Here is a 17,289-nt window from a genome sequence, read left to right as displayed (position 1 = left end):
TAGTATTGAATGTCAGCACATGTGAATTAAATAACAGGGTTCATTCCTAGTTCTGCTTCATCCAAGTATTAATTAAACCTTTGATAAAAGCTATATCTGTTGCAAAGTGCATCAGCCACTAATAAACAATCCTTTTTGTTAAGTATGTGTTGCAGGGACCTATTCGAAAAACTTTAACTGGAGAGACCTTCAAAGTATTCTGAATTTCATAAAGTTTGGTATTCATTACAACATCAATCCCCTGTAGTCATGGAGCACTCCAGAAATTACATAATACTTTATCTTTAAATAACCTAAGACATAGTGCTTTATGAACAGAGATTGTAGTTTCTAAACTGAAGTGTGTCAGCATGGGTTTCTTACAATGATCTAAACAATGTGCATACATGACTTAAGCAATGATTATAAAGAATAGATTGTAAGAACCCAAATTGCAGACTTTAAACACGTTAGTTATATGTAAGAATGTTTTTTCATAGGCAGTTTTTTGTCTAAAATAAGTTTGATAGTAAAATTGTTCTAGACTGTTGACTTAAAACATACTTAAATAACTCTCACAAGTTAATGCTTTATGAATAGGGCCCCAAGTTCCATTTAACACAGTGTGTGTGTGTGTGTATGTCTGTGTGTATATATATATATATATTGGTTCTTATTACAGATATGCATTTTTTTATATAATTTCACCGAATCCGTAGCGAGCTACAAGCTGTACAAAGTAAACTGCATTTTAAGAGCTTATATTTAACCTTTAAAATGTTGACCACTTATTTCAGCCTTGACTCAGCACATAACTATATTATCCCAATTATTTTATCATTGTGTTTGTATGTTTTCAGAAGGCAATCACCCATACTTAGCTTTGAAGTGTGTTTGAGTGTGAACACATTATACACTAGATATCTCTGAGATGTAGTGCTGCCAACTACCTAGATCTTTGGGGAACCTGTTTTTTTAAAATTGTTGCAACCATATAGTACTTACCTATATCTGGGGAACCTCGTGTCCAATTGCCATGAAACTTGTTAATGACATTCTTTAAAAAAAGTTGATGTGAGTGTAACGGGTAGAGTTGTGTTGTTCTTTAGAATCGCGTTCCTGGAGGGCCATTCCACTCCAAGTTTAACAAGTAAAATGATACAATGAACTACTTCAGGTCTGGCAAGTAAACAATTTAGAACAGGGTTGAAACAAAGACCAGGAGTGGAAGGCCCAACTTTGACCACCGCTGGTTTAGAACACATTCATGTGAGCGTTGGATTGTGGGGGTATGGAGGTACAGTATCTGTCCAGCTCTCTGGGTGTTGGATTGTGGGTGATATGGAGGTACAGTATCTGTCCAGCTCTCTGGGTGTTGGATTGTGGGTGATATGGAGGTACAGTATCTGTCCAGCTCTCTGGGTGTTGGATTGTGGGGTGATATGGAGGTACAGTATCTGTTCAGCTCTCTGATTGTTGGATTGTGGGGGTTTGGAGGTACAGTATCTGTCCAGCTCTCTGGGTGTTGGATTGTGGGGTGATATGGAGGTAGAGTATCTGTCCAGCTCTCTGAGTGTTGGATTGTGGGGGTTTGGGGGTAGAGTATCTGTCCAGCTCTCTGGGTGTTGGATTGTGGGGGTATGGAGGTAGAGTATCTGTCCAGCTCTCTGGGTGTTGGATTGTGGGTGATATGGAGGTAGAGTATCTGTCCAGCTCTCTGAGTGTTGGATTGTGGGGTGATATGGAGGTAGAGTATCTGTCTAGCTCTCTGGGTGTTGGATTGTGGGTGATATGGAGGTAGAATATCTGTCCAGCTCTCTGGGTGTTGGATTGTGGGTGATATGGAGGTAGAGTATCTGTCCAGCTCTCTGAATGTTGGATTGTGGGGTGATATGGAGGTAGAGTATCTGTCCAGCTCTCTGGGTGTTGGATTGTGGGTGATATGGAGGTAGAATATCTGTCCAGCTCTCTGGGTGTTGGATTGTGGGGTGATATGGAGGTAGAGTATCTGTCCAGCTCTCTGAATGTTGGATTGTGGGGTGATGTGGAGGTAGAGTATCTGTCCAGCTCTCTGGGTGTTGGATTGTGGGTGATATGGAGGTAGAGTATCTGTCCAGCTCTCTGGGTGTTGGATTGTGGGTGATATGGAGGTAGAATATCTGTCCAGCTCTCTGGGTGTTGGATTGTGGGGTGATATGGAGGTAGAGTATCTGTCCAGCTCTCTGGGTGTTGGATTGTGGGGTGATATGGAGGTAGAGTATCTGTCCAGCTCTCTGGGTGTTGGATTGTGGGTGATATGGAGGTAGAATATCTGTCCAGCTCTCTGGGTGTTGGATTGTGGGGTGATATGGAGGTAGAGTATCTGTCCAGCTCTCTGGGTGTTGGATTGTGGGTGATATGGAGGTAGAGTATCTGTCCAGCTCTCTGGGTGTTGGATTGTGGGTGATATGGAGGTAGAGTATCTGTCCAGCTCTCTGGGTGTTGGATTGTGGGTGATATGGAGGTAGAGTATCTGTCCAGCTCTCTGGGTGTTGGATTGTGGGGTGATATGGAGGTACAGTATCTGTCCAGCTCTCTGGGTGTTGGATTGTGGGTGATATGGAGGTAGAGTATCTGTCCAGCTCTCTGGGTGTTGGATTGTGGGTGATATGGAGGTAGAGTATCTGTCCAGCTCTCTGAATGTTGGATTGTGGGGGTTTGGGGGTACAGTATCTGTTCAGCTCTCTGGGTGTTGGATTGTGGGGGTATGGAGGTAGAGTATCTGTCCAGCTCTCTGGGTGTTGGATTGTGGGTGATATGGAGGTAGAGTATCTGTCCAGCTCTCTGGGTGTTGGATTGTGGGTGTTGGGGGTACAGTATTCAGCTCTCTGGGTGTTGGATTGTGGGTGATATGGAGGTAGAATATCTGTCCAGCTCTCTGGGTGTTGGATTGTGGAGTGATATGGAGGTATAGTATCTTTCTAGCTCTCTGGGTGTTGGATTGTGGGTGATATGGAGGTAGAGTATCTGTCCAGCTCTCTGAGTGTTGGATTGTGGGTGATATGGAGGTAGAGTATCTGTCCAGCTCTCTGGGTGTTGGATTGTGGGTTATATGGAGGTACAGTATCTGTCCAGCTCTCTGGGTGTTGGATTGTGGGGGTTTGGAGGTACAGTATCTGTCCAACTCTCTGGGTGTTGGATTGTGGGTGATATGGAGGTAGAATATCTGTCCAGCTCTCTGAATGTCAGACTTCCATTTGTGGAAGCAGGTCGTGATGATTTACTTCTTCACAACATTGATATCTAATTGTGCATTTCCAGCGCTGGCATGTTTTCTAGCGAGAGGTACCTTGACTTCAATGACATTGCTGTTAAAATTCTAGCCAGCACTGAGCTCACTCAGTTAAATTCATTGTCAGCAGGGTAACCACTGCAGTTTTCACAGTAAATTACAAAAAGTTAAATTCCCCATTGTAATCTGTACATGTGTCTGTGTTTTTATTATTGTTATCATTGAGTGTTCATGTGTATTTTTTGTTAATACAAATAAGCTGTTTCAAGTTTTAAACAGTAGCTTTTCCATTATGCAATTGAAACATTTTGAATTTTTATTGTTATGTATATGCACATTACTTAACGCAGTATTTTACTTAAAATTAATTCTGGCAATAATAAGCTGAATGGTGTTGTAGCACCTGGCATCTGCAGTACACTGTAATGTAGTTAAACAAGCTTATTGAATTCACTGCTACTGGGTGACAATAACAGTTAAAACATCAATGCCCTTTACTCATTGCTAACATGCTGGCATGACACAAACCTCTCATTTAGCATATTGAAAGCACAGCTGGATACATATGTTATGTTCCAGCCTTTACAATCAGTTGTTTTTTCCACTTACTAATACATTTGCAACTATTTCAATATATCAATGAGAATCATTGAACATTTTCATTTGAGATGAAACTTGGGACCTCAGGTTTCTGAACAGGGAGCATAACAGTTGCATCTATGCCTTTGGAAAGGGCAATTCCGAAGGTTGCACTTGCAGCTGTGTGCACCACACTGACTGTAACTGGTGCTTCTGAAGCTGTAAGAGTGGTTGTGCTGCGGGGGTTTTAAAGCATTCTTAGTCATGGTGGCGTGGAAGCAGATCATTTAACCTCTCAGAGCTGTCTCTTGTTCTCAGTTTTGTACCTTGGCATCTCAAGCAGACTGTTGTATTTGAGTGTCATTAATATTTTGTATTGCCCGTTATGTGCAACGTGACAGATTATGCACATCTTGTTGTAATGTTTTATATTTTCATATGAAATCGAAATGCTTTTTTTTGTACTCAGACCCGGGCCTTTATTGCACGCATGAAACTAAAAATGATTACATTAAATTAATTATAATAATAAAATAATTTGCATTTGGTACTTTTAAAGAAGTCAACCCAATAAGCAACCATTGTCTTTCATAAAGCATATTTTTATTTCGGAAACCTATGCCAAGAGAAATGACCTGATAAGCTAAAGAGCCATTTATAGTATTTTAAAAAAAAGATTTGTTTTTCTTTGTGGCACATCAATGATTTGTATTTATGAACAGAACATGTACATAATATATCACTATATGAGTGTGCTACCATAGTGTAATAATGCTGCCTATTCATAAATAAACTGTTTGCATGAGTATTTTGTTTGCATTTGTATTCCTATGTGTGAGTGTTTTTTAAAGAAGCCAGAGCGTAAGTCTGTCTAGATCAAAACAATGTATTCCACATTTGTGGCCAAAAAAGAATAATTTTTGTAAATAAGGTAAAATGAGAATAAAATCGGGGTAACATGAAGAACAAATAGCCCACGCAAGAACAAATAGGCCACCCAATCCTTCTGCGCAGGTAGAGAAAAAGTGGAAAATATGTATAGAACATCTTGCTTATTAACCCTTTCAGTCCTGGCGGAACCTCAAGGTCTCACCTTATCTTAGCACCGCATGTTAACATATGCTGTTGGAAATCATTTTGGAACCTCAGGGGACTCCTAGGTCTCAGTCTGAGGTCGTGCAGAAATATATGTAAAAAAATAAATGTTGTCCTTTTCTCATGTATACTCAATACAAGAGTTTATTCTTCAGCTCTGCAAAAATAATTAAGGACTGAAAGGGTTAATTTTTTGGCCATAGTGTATAGCTGAAGATAGGTCTGTAACTGTTCAGGGATACCGAGATACACTGTATGGTGAAAAAGAGGTTTGCTAGGGGGGCACATCAATCCAGCAAACCAAGACACTGACAAAGCCCTTGTACTGTTTGTCATTGAATTTATTAGGTTTCTTTTAGTATTTGTAAATTTAGCACTATTGGGTGTTTTTATAGTTATGGATGACCTATATAATTCCTAACGTTAAAACAATATGTTTTGTATGGCGGTGCATCACATGAAACGTAATTGTCTGACAAGGATTCACTGTTTATCCACCACTACTGGTTTGATTTGATTACCATTTTAGAAAATCTATTTTAAGCATTATTTATAGACTATAAAGTGCTTTGAAGCAGATGTTATTTACACACAGCTACTTAACTAGATTTTGTAAAGTATTTTCTGACTGATGAAAAGAGTCATGCCTTTAGCCAGTCATTAATTTAGGGAGTTAAAAGCAGGCAAAACTGATGCATGTGTTCAGCTCTTCATGGTAGAGTGGTTACATGTTCAGCTTCCACATCAGGCACATTTAAGGGCAGTTCTCTTTGTGTAGTAGGTATATTGTGATATTGATGAAACTTCCAAAACAACTGGGTTTGCATCACAATTCACACCAAACCTGGCTTTTCTCCTTTTTTATGTTAAATGAGACACATGTGACAATGGAATGAAGTTGTGCAGCGTATTTATTTCATGCCTTTCACCTCTGGAAGCCTAGTTTTGATACCATCTCATGGCCCAGATGAAATGGGTTTGTTGTTAAAAGGAAACCTGCATGGTTCTCACTGGCACTGTGCCTGACTGTAGCCAGTGGCAAGGGGCGTTATTGTCCACTGTGGTGATAAGGCATGACTTATTTAAAGGTCTTATACATTCTTATACTTTGCGTAACTGTCACCTGTTTCATATTTTCATTGATACTGTACTTCTAAAATATGATAATGCATTTGCCTTAAAGTGTTACTGAACAGGGTTTCAAACACAACACAATACTTTTATATGGCTGGTGTTTTCTAGACAATAGGGTGGCTAATGGTTAGGTAGGCAAGGCAAGTAATATACAGACAAAGGATCAGATAAGTAGACAAAATTAAAAATACTGGTTACGGGCCATTAGGGAGATCCAGTAATCTACAATAAAGCTGCTTGTCACGAGAATAGATGAAATGGAGGGGCATTTTCAACACAACCTAAAGAAAAGTGGAGAAGATAGAAAATCAGGCCATTGCCGCTTATCTTTCACAAGCACCAAAATCGGAAGACATTTTAAAATAAATACGTTTAAATAATGGAAGATTAAACCTAATCCAAATTTGATTTAAAATTGATTTTATATAAAACGTTCTCCTTTGAAATAGATTTCCAAATGAAAGTTACGTTTTCTCCATATAATTATGCATTTGACATAATGTACATTGCTCCAAACAGTTAGGCATGTTGAGAGATCCATACATTAAAAATGATACGTCCATACATCCTGGATTGAAATAATGCCTAAGATTGTCATTTTATTGTAAAATGGGTATCATGTCCTATGGCAACTGATGGTTATTGTATAAGCAAATGTACAAGTGGTCCCAGTTGTCCACACTTCATTCCTGCCCTATCGTCTCCACACCTCTGTCTTGCTTTCTCTTCTTGGTCACCTAGCAAGTTCTGTACAGCCAATATTAGTTACACCAGAACCTAGGTAGCTGACTGATACCCATTAGAGCAACAACTGCTTCAGCACTGAAAGTCAAAACATGTGTGTGAACTACATTCATACTCTCTTAAGCCCATGCATTCCTAAATACAATCCTAGGCTCTGGTACAGTAGGAGCACATCATCATTTGATATTTAGAGTACCCATCTGCATGAACTCATGAACTGTAGAAGTAATCAAAGGTTGACAATATTGAAACTCTTGCACACACGATGTCAACCCTCGCTGATAGAAACAGAGCATGTTATACGGGGCAGGCTCAAACAGTCATTTATGACTGACCTTTTCTTCAAACACTGTGGCAGTGTGTTTTTAAAGCAGAGGCAGTTTGCGTGCAGCTTTCATATCTAAATGGTAATGAAATTACTTTTGGGGGGAATCAGGATTCTTTACGTTTAAATGCGTTTCAGCAGTGACAAATCATACAGGCCTTTCCGGCCTTCCCTTCCGGACAGTAAACATTCACCGACCTTATTAAGCCAAGGCATTTCATGTAAATCAAAGCACATTTAACATACCACACAGTTCCATTGGGAGATTCAAGGAGCAGTTTTATTATATTAAAGGGGTTGATGGCGTGCCAGGGATCCCCACACAGTTGAGGAAGTGGAATCTAGTCCAGCAATGTGTCATCACCATAGATTTCATGACATCCAGCGCTAGGCTTAGGAAAGCAGCCCCATTGTTAATAACCACAATGCTGCAAACTGAATTACTGTAAACCAAATGCATGCCAATTGATACAAGCAAATAAGAATTGAACCTGTCAGCATGATATTTTTCTTCAGCTCCTGTTAATATCCCCCACAGCAGTCATTGCCGTTAACTAACTGGTCTTTAATATCTTTATGGGTCGGAATACCTGTCACCTTCGTCGATCAATGAGCACAAAACAACAGAGCAGTTATCATTAATAACTCTGGAAGCATTTGGCATATAGAAGGTGAATTCAAATCAGCTGTTTGAATTCCAGATTGCATTGGAATTATAAGCAAATCCCAAGATGATAACAATGGCCTGTTAATGCAAGATGTAGAGAATAAAGTTTTAATTTAAACATCTAAAAGAAGAATTAAAATGGTATCACACATATCATATTTTACCACCAGGGGGTGCTAGCCACTACGTAAAAATCCTATTTGAATTAGTTCAGCAATAAAATATTCAACAGGGAGTTTGTTTGGCCGCTGGCATTTAACAAGTTAGGTGGATTCATTCAACATTGTATCAGTGATGCAATGTATTCTTATTTCCTTTTAATATCCTCTCTCTTTTATTGCAGCCTGTGATAAAAACAATGTTCTTGATTTCCATTCTACAGGAAAGTGACCTCAAGCACAGCTGTTGTTCTGAAGTTTTAGCCCTCCAGTTTACTTCTAGACTGCAAGCCCCTGCTTCCGGGTTTCAAAGAGAAAGGCAGGCACATAAAAAAAGTGTCTGTTTACTGGTTATTATTTTAATTGGACATCCACCCAACTGAAGCACTTAAGGACTGACCCGAGGGATTAGCTTTAATGTGTGGCGCTGGTTATGAGTAATACAAACTGGAATATGAACATGAAATGTCTGCTCTTCCCAAAAGAAAAGTTAATACATAATAGCAGTTCTAAGAGCTGGGTGTGGAATAAATAAAATGAGGTGGAAATCATTGTTGTGTTTTTTGTTTGTTTGTTTGTTTGTTTGTTTGTTTGTTTGTTTGTTTGTTTGTTTCATTGTTCATTAAGTGCTGCCCAGTGGTCAGGGCCATTGTGCTTTGCAGTGCAATATTGTGCAGGATGACTGGTTTTTGCATGCTCATAGCCTGCTCTTAAATTAGGCCCTGAGCAAAATGACCATATCTTCTCAGCATCTCCTTCCCAGAAAAGCTGGATTCATCTGCTTTTATATTTAAAATGTATCAATCCCCAGGAGATCACAAACCTCAGCCCAACCCAAGAACTGGCCTAGGCTCCTCAGAAAGTCACACACTGTTTCAGCACATTGCAAACATAGTTTATGGAAACAAAATAGAAACACCAGAAGTAAGTTGTTTCTTAGCAGGCTGTTTCAACATACATCTGCTCTGCTGTGTCACTTACTGAAGCCTCAGGCAGGGTCGGGTCAATTCACTTTTTTCAATTCCAATTCCTTTTTAAAATCAATTCCCATTGCCTTTTAATCAATTCCAACCATCCTTGATCAACATTTCCATTAGCAATAGTCTGTTGAGTAGGCTTCCATGAAAGCAGTTGAACAATCACAACAATTATTGTCTCTCTAAACGGTAAATTCCGGTTTCGAAGGCGCCTTGTTTCACCTATATACACAATAAGACAGACAGTCTGCTTTTCACAACTACATGTAGTATTAAAGCGATCCCTAAATATACAGATGTATAATGAAAACACTCAATGTTCAACATAAGGAGGCAGATGAAAGCAAAGCAGGCTGCAGCTGTGTGCAAGCTTAGTTACAGGAGCAAGGCAACTTACCAGGCAAACTTCCATAAGCTAGGTTTCCAACAAACATTTTATGTGCTAAAACATGCATATAAAAAAAGATGGACAACTGTAATGGATTCGATTAATTCATGTGCGCGAACAATTTTCTGAGCTAGCACATACTTTTTTTCAGTCATGTGGTGGTATTTATGTAGTCAGCGCAACACATCTCTACCCGGACGGGACACTTAACTTTTAATTATGAATATATCATATGTCAATCAAATCTACAGCTATGGCCGAAAGTTTGGCATCACCTAGAATTTGTATCACAAAGGTCTACCAGAAGCCAATATAGTAGTACAGTATCTCATGTTAGATTTCAAAATGTCACATTTTTCAACACAGCAGTACTTCAGCCGCTGTCTGTCGGGCAGCGCAGAGGCTTCAGGCCACTTTGTAAAATAGTCGAGGGCTACCAGGATGTATCGGTTCCCCTTGTCTGAGTGGGGGAAGGGGCCCCAGATGTCGACCCCAACCCTCTCCTTGAACCCGCCAGCGGGTACTGCTGGAGGGGGCGTGCCACCAATCTGTGGGTCCTTTGTGGGCGGTGCAGCTGTCACAGCGGTGGCAGTTGTCCTCCCCATCTTGCCTGCACCATCCCAGTAGAACTCCTGTCGAACCCAGCGCAGGATTTTAGTGACCCCGAAGTGTCCGGAGCCAGGGGTGAAGGTCAGGATCCTCCCCCTGCTGCCGTCTCCTCTCTTCAGCCCCAACTGTGGTCATCTCCTGGCCAGTGACTTCCCGGCTCAGTTCCCGACGATGGCTCTCTCCTGTCTTGGCCACTGTCAGCTCCCTCTTTTAGGCCTCCCTCTTAGGATAGCAGTTGCAATCCTCTCCATTGCTGTGGCGAGCCCCAGCCTGGTGCTGGATCTTGTAGTGCTCAGTCCAGCGGGAAACCTGCCCCTCCAGCTCTTTGAAAGTCAGGAGCTACTGCAGTGCTGCATGCTTGCTCCGGATTATTATTATTATTTATTATTATTTATTATTATTATTATTATTATTATTATTATTATTATTATTATTAATTTATTAGCAAAAGCTCTTATCCAGGGCGAATTACAATTGTTACAAAATATCTCAGTACAAAGTATTACATTATAAAGCTGTTGTGTGTGATGATGCGCTGGGGAGGCAAAATAAGCTGATCCCTGGAGCCAGCATTACACTTCAGCCATCAGCATCAGGCAGAAGAATATCTACATCAGATGGAAAGAAACGCAAATGGATGGAGATACAGATGGATCACATTAGTTTACTGTTAAGCTACATCTTAGTTGGTGCTTATCGTGGCGAGAGCTGAGTTCACATCAGCATGAAGTTTTAACATTTACTCTCATGTAATGAAAAGTTACCACATTATAAAATATCACATTACAGAATATCAATATATATTTAAGAGCAGTTATGAAAGTACACTAAGATCAAATTCAAGTAAGAACAAAATAAAGAATACAAAAAATATAATAATAAATGGATGCTGAAGGGGATTAAGGCCACAGAGATAGTGCTGGACTGCCGTGACCACCACTAGTAGCTCCCTCTGGGTCTCACAGTACCGCCCTCTTACTGTCGGGTCCTTCCTGGGACAGTACAGCTGCAATCCCCTCACTGCTGGCTCCGTGTCCAGGAGGAATGGTAGGCTGGAGTCCTGGGAGAGCACAGGAGACTGTGTCAGTGCCTCGCGGAGGGTGTAAAACACAGCCTGCCATTCCTCTGTCCATTCAAAGGGTTCTCCCTTGAGGTCCAGCGACGAGAATCACGTAGACCCTGCTACCAGATCCAGGGGATCATCAATGTGGGGGAGAGGATAGGACTCCTTCTTGCTCACCTCATTCAGCTGTCTGTAGTCCCTCCTTTTTGGAAACCATCACAACGGGTGATGTTTAGGGGCTGTCTGACAGTGCAATCAGGCCCACTTCCCGCATCTCCCTCAGTACCTTCTCAGCAGCCCCCTGTCTGGGTAGGGGTAGGTGATGAGGTCACAGCTTGATGGGTGTGGCCAGCCTGCACCTTCTGAGCTGGTGGAAGATCTGTCGCGGTAAGCTAGTCTCTCTTATTCTCTCTTGAGTCCAGCCTGCACCTTCTGAGCTGGTGGAGGATCTGTCGCGGTAAGCTAGTCTCTCTTATTCTCTCTTGAGTCCAGCCTGCACCTTCTGAGCTGGTGGAGGATCTGTCGCGGTAAGCTATTCTCTCCAATTCTCTCTTGTCTCAGCAGCTCTCTTGCCACTTCTCTCACTCTGCTACTTATCCCCCCATCCAGGCCATGCCCCTGGTGTACCAGCCACCAATCCCAAGCATGCACGGCTTCCCACTCTTGGCCCCTGGTTTCTCGATCTTGATCTCTTGCAACATTCTTGTAACAATTTACCCCTGATTTGTGACAACAATGTTGAACCTTTGACTCTGGTCCACAGAACATTCCAGAATAAGGTTACATTATTATTATTATTATTATTATTATTATTATTATTATTATTATTATTATTATTATTATTATTGTTACTTAAATTGCATATGGGGTAAACAGTACAGTTTCAAAAAAATATGAAAAGTTGTACAATGGTAATTCTTTTTTAATTTTAAGGCTATATATTGTGATATAAGTTGCGCTCACTCACATTCATTTGCCATTTTAAAAGAGGCCCAGTTTTAGCACTTATGCACATTTTAAAAACAAATGAACCCTAACTAATAAACATTACAGCTAGGCTGTTTACCTGTTAAAAAATAAACACACAGTTTGCCAAGCACAACACAAAACAAACAAGCACAAAACAAAACAAACAAGCACAACACAAAACAAACAAGCACAACACAAAACAAACAAGTTTACACAGTACCTTTTTTGTTTTTTAAACAGAACTGTTAAAACCACTTCACATCCCTTGCTGTATAAAATGTCTTATAATGAGTAGGAAAAAGAATACGTTTTTATTCAGGATGGATAACTACAATGAATCTCAATACCGACGATCTTATTTAATTCTCAAAGTATTTATTATTATGTGCCAGTTTCATCAAATAAGCTTATGATGCCTATAAAAACGAATATTTTAAATAGTTGATTATGAAACACATACAATTTGTAGAGCCACCTACTGTATATTATCATTGTTTTTAACTCACTGGGAACATACTCTGCAGTTACTGTAAATCTCAACTGAAGGTTTGTTTATGGAAATACAATACAACAATAAAGTATAAATAATATTCTGTGATCTGTTTATATGTGTATGGTATTGTGATTTGCTTCCAATGGCTTTGATTCATTTCAGCATTTTGGCCAAATCAGAATCTTTGCTTAAATTAAAATGAACTCTGTGTAACCCATGTCTTTATGTTCTGTAAATCATTTCAATTACTGTACCAGCAGTCACATGTACATGTATGACACACAAAAAGACATGGGAAGACATGTTTGTATCAACTGATTTACTTCTATGCAGTCGGCTCTCATTAGAGCTCAGGTGAATCCCCAGCTAAATCTCACAGGCACCATTTATCTCTTCTACAGAAAACTCTCATTAATTTGGTGAGATGTTTCACAGTGGCAGGGTTTACAGAGAAATATAATTTGTAACTCCAAATAAAGCTGAAACCAAACCCTGAAACCTCCAATTGTTTATAAAAATGAAGACACAGTAAGTACAGTGAAAGGCGAGTAGGCCTATACTGTGTCTAAAACATAGGTTATAATAAACCTTTTCAGACTAGAAAAAAATATACGTGAAGGGGGATTTCGATTAAGCCCATACATTGTAGAAAAGGTCAAAGGGAATTTAAAAACAAAACAATTAGAAAATGATTTAGTATCATCAGCCAATCGGCTTCCAGCTATAGTAGGCATTAGTATACAATAGATACTGGCGTTCGGCCGATGATATCTTGTTATAATCAAGCCATGACAGCTATTCAAAGCACGGACTTGTGAGTACTTCTGACTGACATCATTTACTGTTAAGAGGGGACTGTGTGTGTGTCTGCAGCGTCGCCATGGCTGTCGTCCAGACTCCTCCGCAAGAAGGAAATAATGAGATGACCATACATGATACTTAATAGATAAGGAATTTTGATCAGGGGAACCCTCAAAAGCAAACATCTGCCAGTAGTTTTCCATGCTGTGTTTGTGTTTGTAAGATACTGCAGGACTGTTGCATAAGCCTCAGTCAACAGGCTTTGTGTTGTGTAAAATGTGCAATATAATCCCATTAGAATCTCTCGGATGAGTTCACAGACCCTCACTGGCACTATTGCACTGCCTTACTGTACCTTAAGTAACATGATATAGTCCACATGGGCTGTGTAATCATCTGCTAATCACTGGACTGAACAAAATGTGTGTTTAGGATTTTTGTATAGAGATCACTTCTTCATGTGTGCAATGACAAAAATGTGTTTTGCCCCACACAGGCTGGCTATGGTTAACTTATATTAGCTAAGGAATAAATCAAATATTAGAAAGTCTCCAAAACATATTAAAATAAAAAGTTTATCAACTTCTGAAGAATGAAGTGAGCAGTGACAATGGTGCTAAAGGTAAAAAAAAGTGAATTTAAAGACATCAGCGAGAACTAGTGCTCTGTAAGGCTTGCACACTGAACAGAAAGGTAAGGGAGAGAGGAAATGAATAGGCATCTACACCTCACACCTGCTCTGCTTTCCTGTTCTATAAGCTTTCACCAAATAAAAATGAATAACAGTGTGTGTGCTAGTGAATGCTTTCCTGATGTTCTTAACAAATCGCAATCCTTATTTCTTTAAAGACTGCCTTGCATCCAGCACTCAAAGCAGGAGAGCTGTTTCATGAAGAACACTCAATTAATTCATTCTTCTGGGTTTCATGCATAAGTTACAGCCTGACACATTAAAAGCATCGACTTCCTTGTAAGCAATTGAAAAATGAAGAGTCTTTATTGCAGGCTTATATTTCCATTTAGCATTTACTAAAGTTTGCAGCATCCCACTGTATTCTTATTATCTCCGTTGCTGTTTAATACAGCATTGAAATGATATGGCTCTGAAATACATTGACTCATTTAAAATGTGCAGTATGCATATTGTGAATGTTATATACAGTTTACTCTAGAGCATTTTGAGATGTGAAGTTTCATTAGTTTATTTTTAAAAAGTGAGCCAATGCAACAATCATATAAGATTCAATCACAGTTTTGTTTGTATAACTTAAAGAACACCCTTAATTTCGAATATACCTTCCACAATGTCTGCCCATGTCCAGTCAGTATCTATTCCCATAATAGGCTGACAAACTAAACCAGAGGCTGATACAGCACTCTGCCTGCAAGACTGATTCAGGGAAAGCTTGCACTTGGTGGTAGAATTGTGGGGACATGTCACAGATGACCAGATACATTGTAGTGAAGAAGCACATTGCAGAATGCATTGCGCTAGTAAATGTGAAACAATGTATGTGATGTATGTTTTTAAAATAATAACAGCGAGCCCAAGGAACCATTGAGAACAAGCTCCAGCCGCGTTGCCTATTCATGCTACTGTAAACCCCATAGGGGTGTAGATGCAATAGAGCTCATTGTACTGTATTACTGAATGAGCTCTCATTGTAATCTACTGTACATGTTATGAAAAAGAATATTAAATATCACATAGTGTGACATTCACAGTTCTGATGTTAACAATGCATTGGCTTTTCATATTGTTACATGGCAAGAATTGACTTCTAGAATGACATCATTTCCTTCCTATTAAGTTTCATGTCTTTTTTGTTTCAACACTCCATCTTTTTTTTGTTTAGTATTTTTCTTTTGTTTAGAAGAGCAATAGAAATATTTTTCTACCTTAGACTAGTTTAAGTGTTCACACAATATTAGGTATTTTACAGTACATTATAGATGAAAAATACTCATTCTAAAAATTTATTATTATTGTTATTATTATTTATCTTTTTTTGTGATGAAATGCAACAGTGCAATTAATGCATCACTCCCATGCTTTGTAAAAGGGTGTGAGCGTCACTGCTTGCCTTTTGCAATATAACACTGTGAGCAAACAGCTACTAGAAACACCTCCAGTAACAGCCACTCCTGCCATGGGCCTTTAAAACATGTTAATAGAGCTGCTGAACCAATTACTGGACCATTCCAATTGGGCTCTCCACAGGTGAGGGTCATTGGCAAACTGACCATGCCAAGAAAACAAGTAAAGAGACAGCTGCTTGGCTTTGTGTGGATCGCTGCTCTCCACGGAGTCTAAGAAAAGCAGCGATCATCACAAATCCAGGCAGATGTTTCTTCACTTGTTCCAAGTGGAATAATAAATTAGCCCAATCACTAGCAATGGCCCTGCCCTGATTGTCAGCATCTGATTTCTGTGGAGAGCTCAGTCACAACAATGGAGTAATCGGTTTGTGCAGCACTACCTGTTCAATGACACCCTGCCTTGCACTAGGAAAGGAGAAGAATACATGCAGTATATCAAGGAAAGCCATTCATACTCTCCCATGGCATCTATGAACTGGTCACATTACTTTTCAGCACCTAGATATTGTACAGACTGCTGAACATTGAGAACCTTGTTGTTGTTGTTTTTACTTTTTCTTTTTAAATAATGCAATAATAACAGCTTTTTGTTTTTTGTTTTTAACCCTTTACTTCCAGGTTCAGTCCTAATATGTAATACCGGTATATTAAATACGTGAAAGTTCTGGTGATTTGACCAGTTGACCTGCCCTTTCATTTTTAATGCTTTAATATATTACTCACAGTAGCAAGAAAATATATTTAATAAGCAACCTCTATAAACTTAATGGATTAGAGTGACCTTTAATACACCTATGCTTTGCGAATGCAATTCTTCCCTGTAATATACGACCTTGAAGGGGATTGCAGACAGAGCACTTAATAAACATATCAATTGCAACCATGTATGGTCCTGAGCTAGGCAGACTCGCTCAAATGATCAAGGCATGACTGCCCCACACAAAAATGTTCAACATTATTTTTATAGATGGTCTATGTTCAAAAAGAAATTAAATTCACAATCACGGCAACACAGTGCAGCACAGGGGAGCCTCTAAGTGGGGCATTAACACTTGGCAGAAACACAACTCAGTGAATGAGGAATTGCAGTGTCCTAGTTATTAACACTGGGAAATAATAATCACTCTTTCTTTTTTATTCCCTTATACTGCACTGTTTCCTTTCATCTACATTGACTGCTACTGGGAGACTGTATTTTTCATCTTTCATCTGCTTGATAATGTATAATAAGTGCAGGTTTGGTAGGCTACCACTATAGTAACCCTTTTGAAATGCTGCTGTTCAGTATAGAGGCAGTAGCACTTTTTTGAAAAAAGTTATCCTAGCAACGGCACCGCTGCCTGCAGGGGTATCTTATACTTTGAGGGTGCAAGTTTGGAATCCATCCCCTGGATTGGCAAACATCCCAAAAGGAAAAGTTGTTTGGGAACGACTGATAACTGATAGGGGAAGCCAATGTCCATAGAGGATTGTGGCATCAATACGCACAGGAACCCAAACAGGCAGTGTGAAAAGTTCCACTGGATGGACCTTCCACCAGGAGCTGAAGAGCTTGTGTAACAGGGTGGAGGCTGGGCCTAAACCAACCACCCCATGCCTTAACCTCAAATCGAAAGGGCCTGGCTCGCCTGCATTCGTGGTTTTAGAGCATTTAACCTCCTCTCATTTTACCAACAGGGGACAGACTCCGTAAAGGCATCACACAACACTACCTGTTGCACCTGCATGTGGGCTTTTTAATTGGTGATCATCCTAGTGTGAAAATAATGACTAGATCCAAAAATTCTACTATTTATAAGTCTTGCGTTTCCAGGAAAAAATAAAACAAATTCTGCAAATTAAAATGTTACTGTATTAGGAAACTGCCTATATTCACTTGTTTTACTCTATAAATGTAGATGACTTATTACATGGGGGAAAAGCACTTTGTACTGTGT

The sequence above is a fragment of the Polyodon spathula genome, chromosome 4, assembly GCF_017654505.1.
Source record: "Polyodon spathula isolate WHYD16114869_AA chromosome 4, ASM1765450v1, whole genome shotgun sequence".
In the NCBI taxonomy this organism is placed as follows: Eukaryota; Metazoa; Chordata; class Actinopteri; order Acipenseriformes; family Polyodontidae; genus Polyodon; species Polyodon spathula.
Note: the sequence above shows the minus strand (reverse complement) of the source record.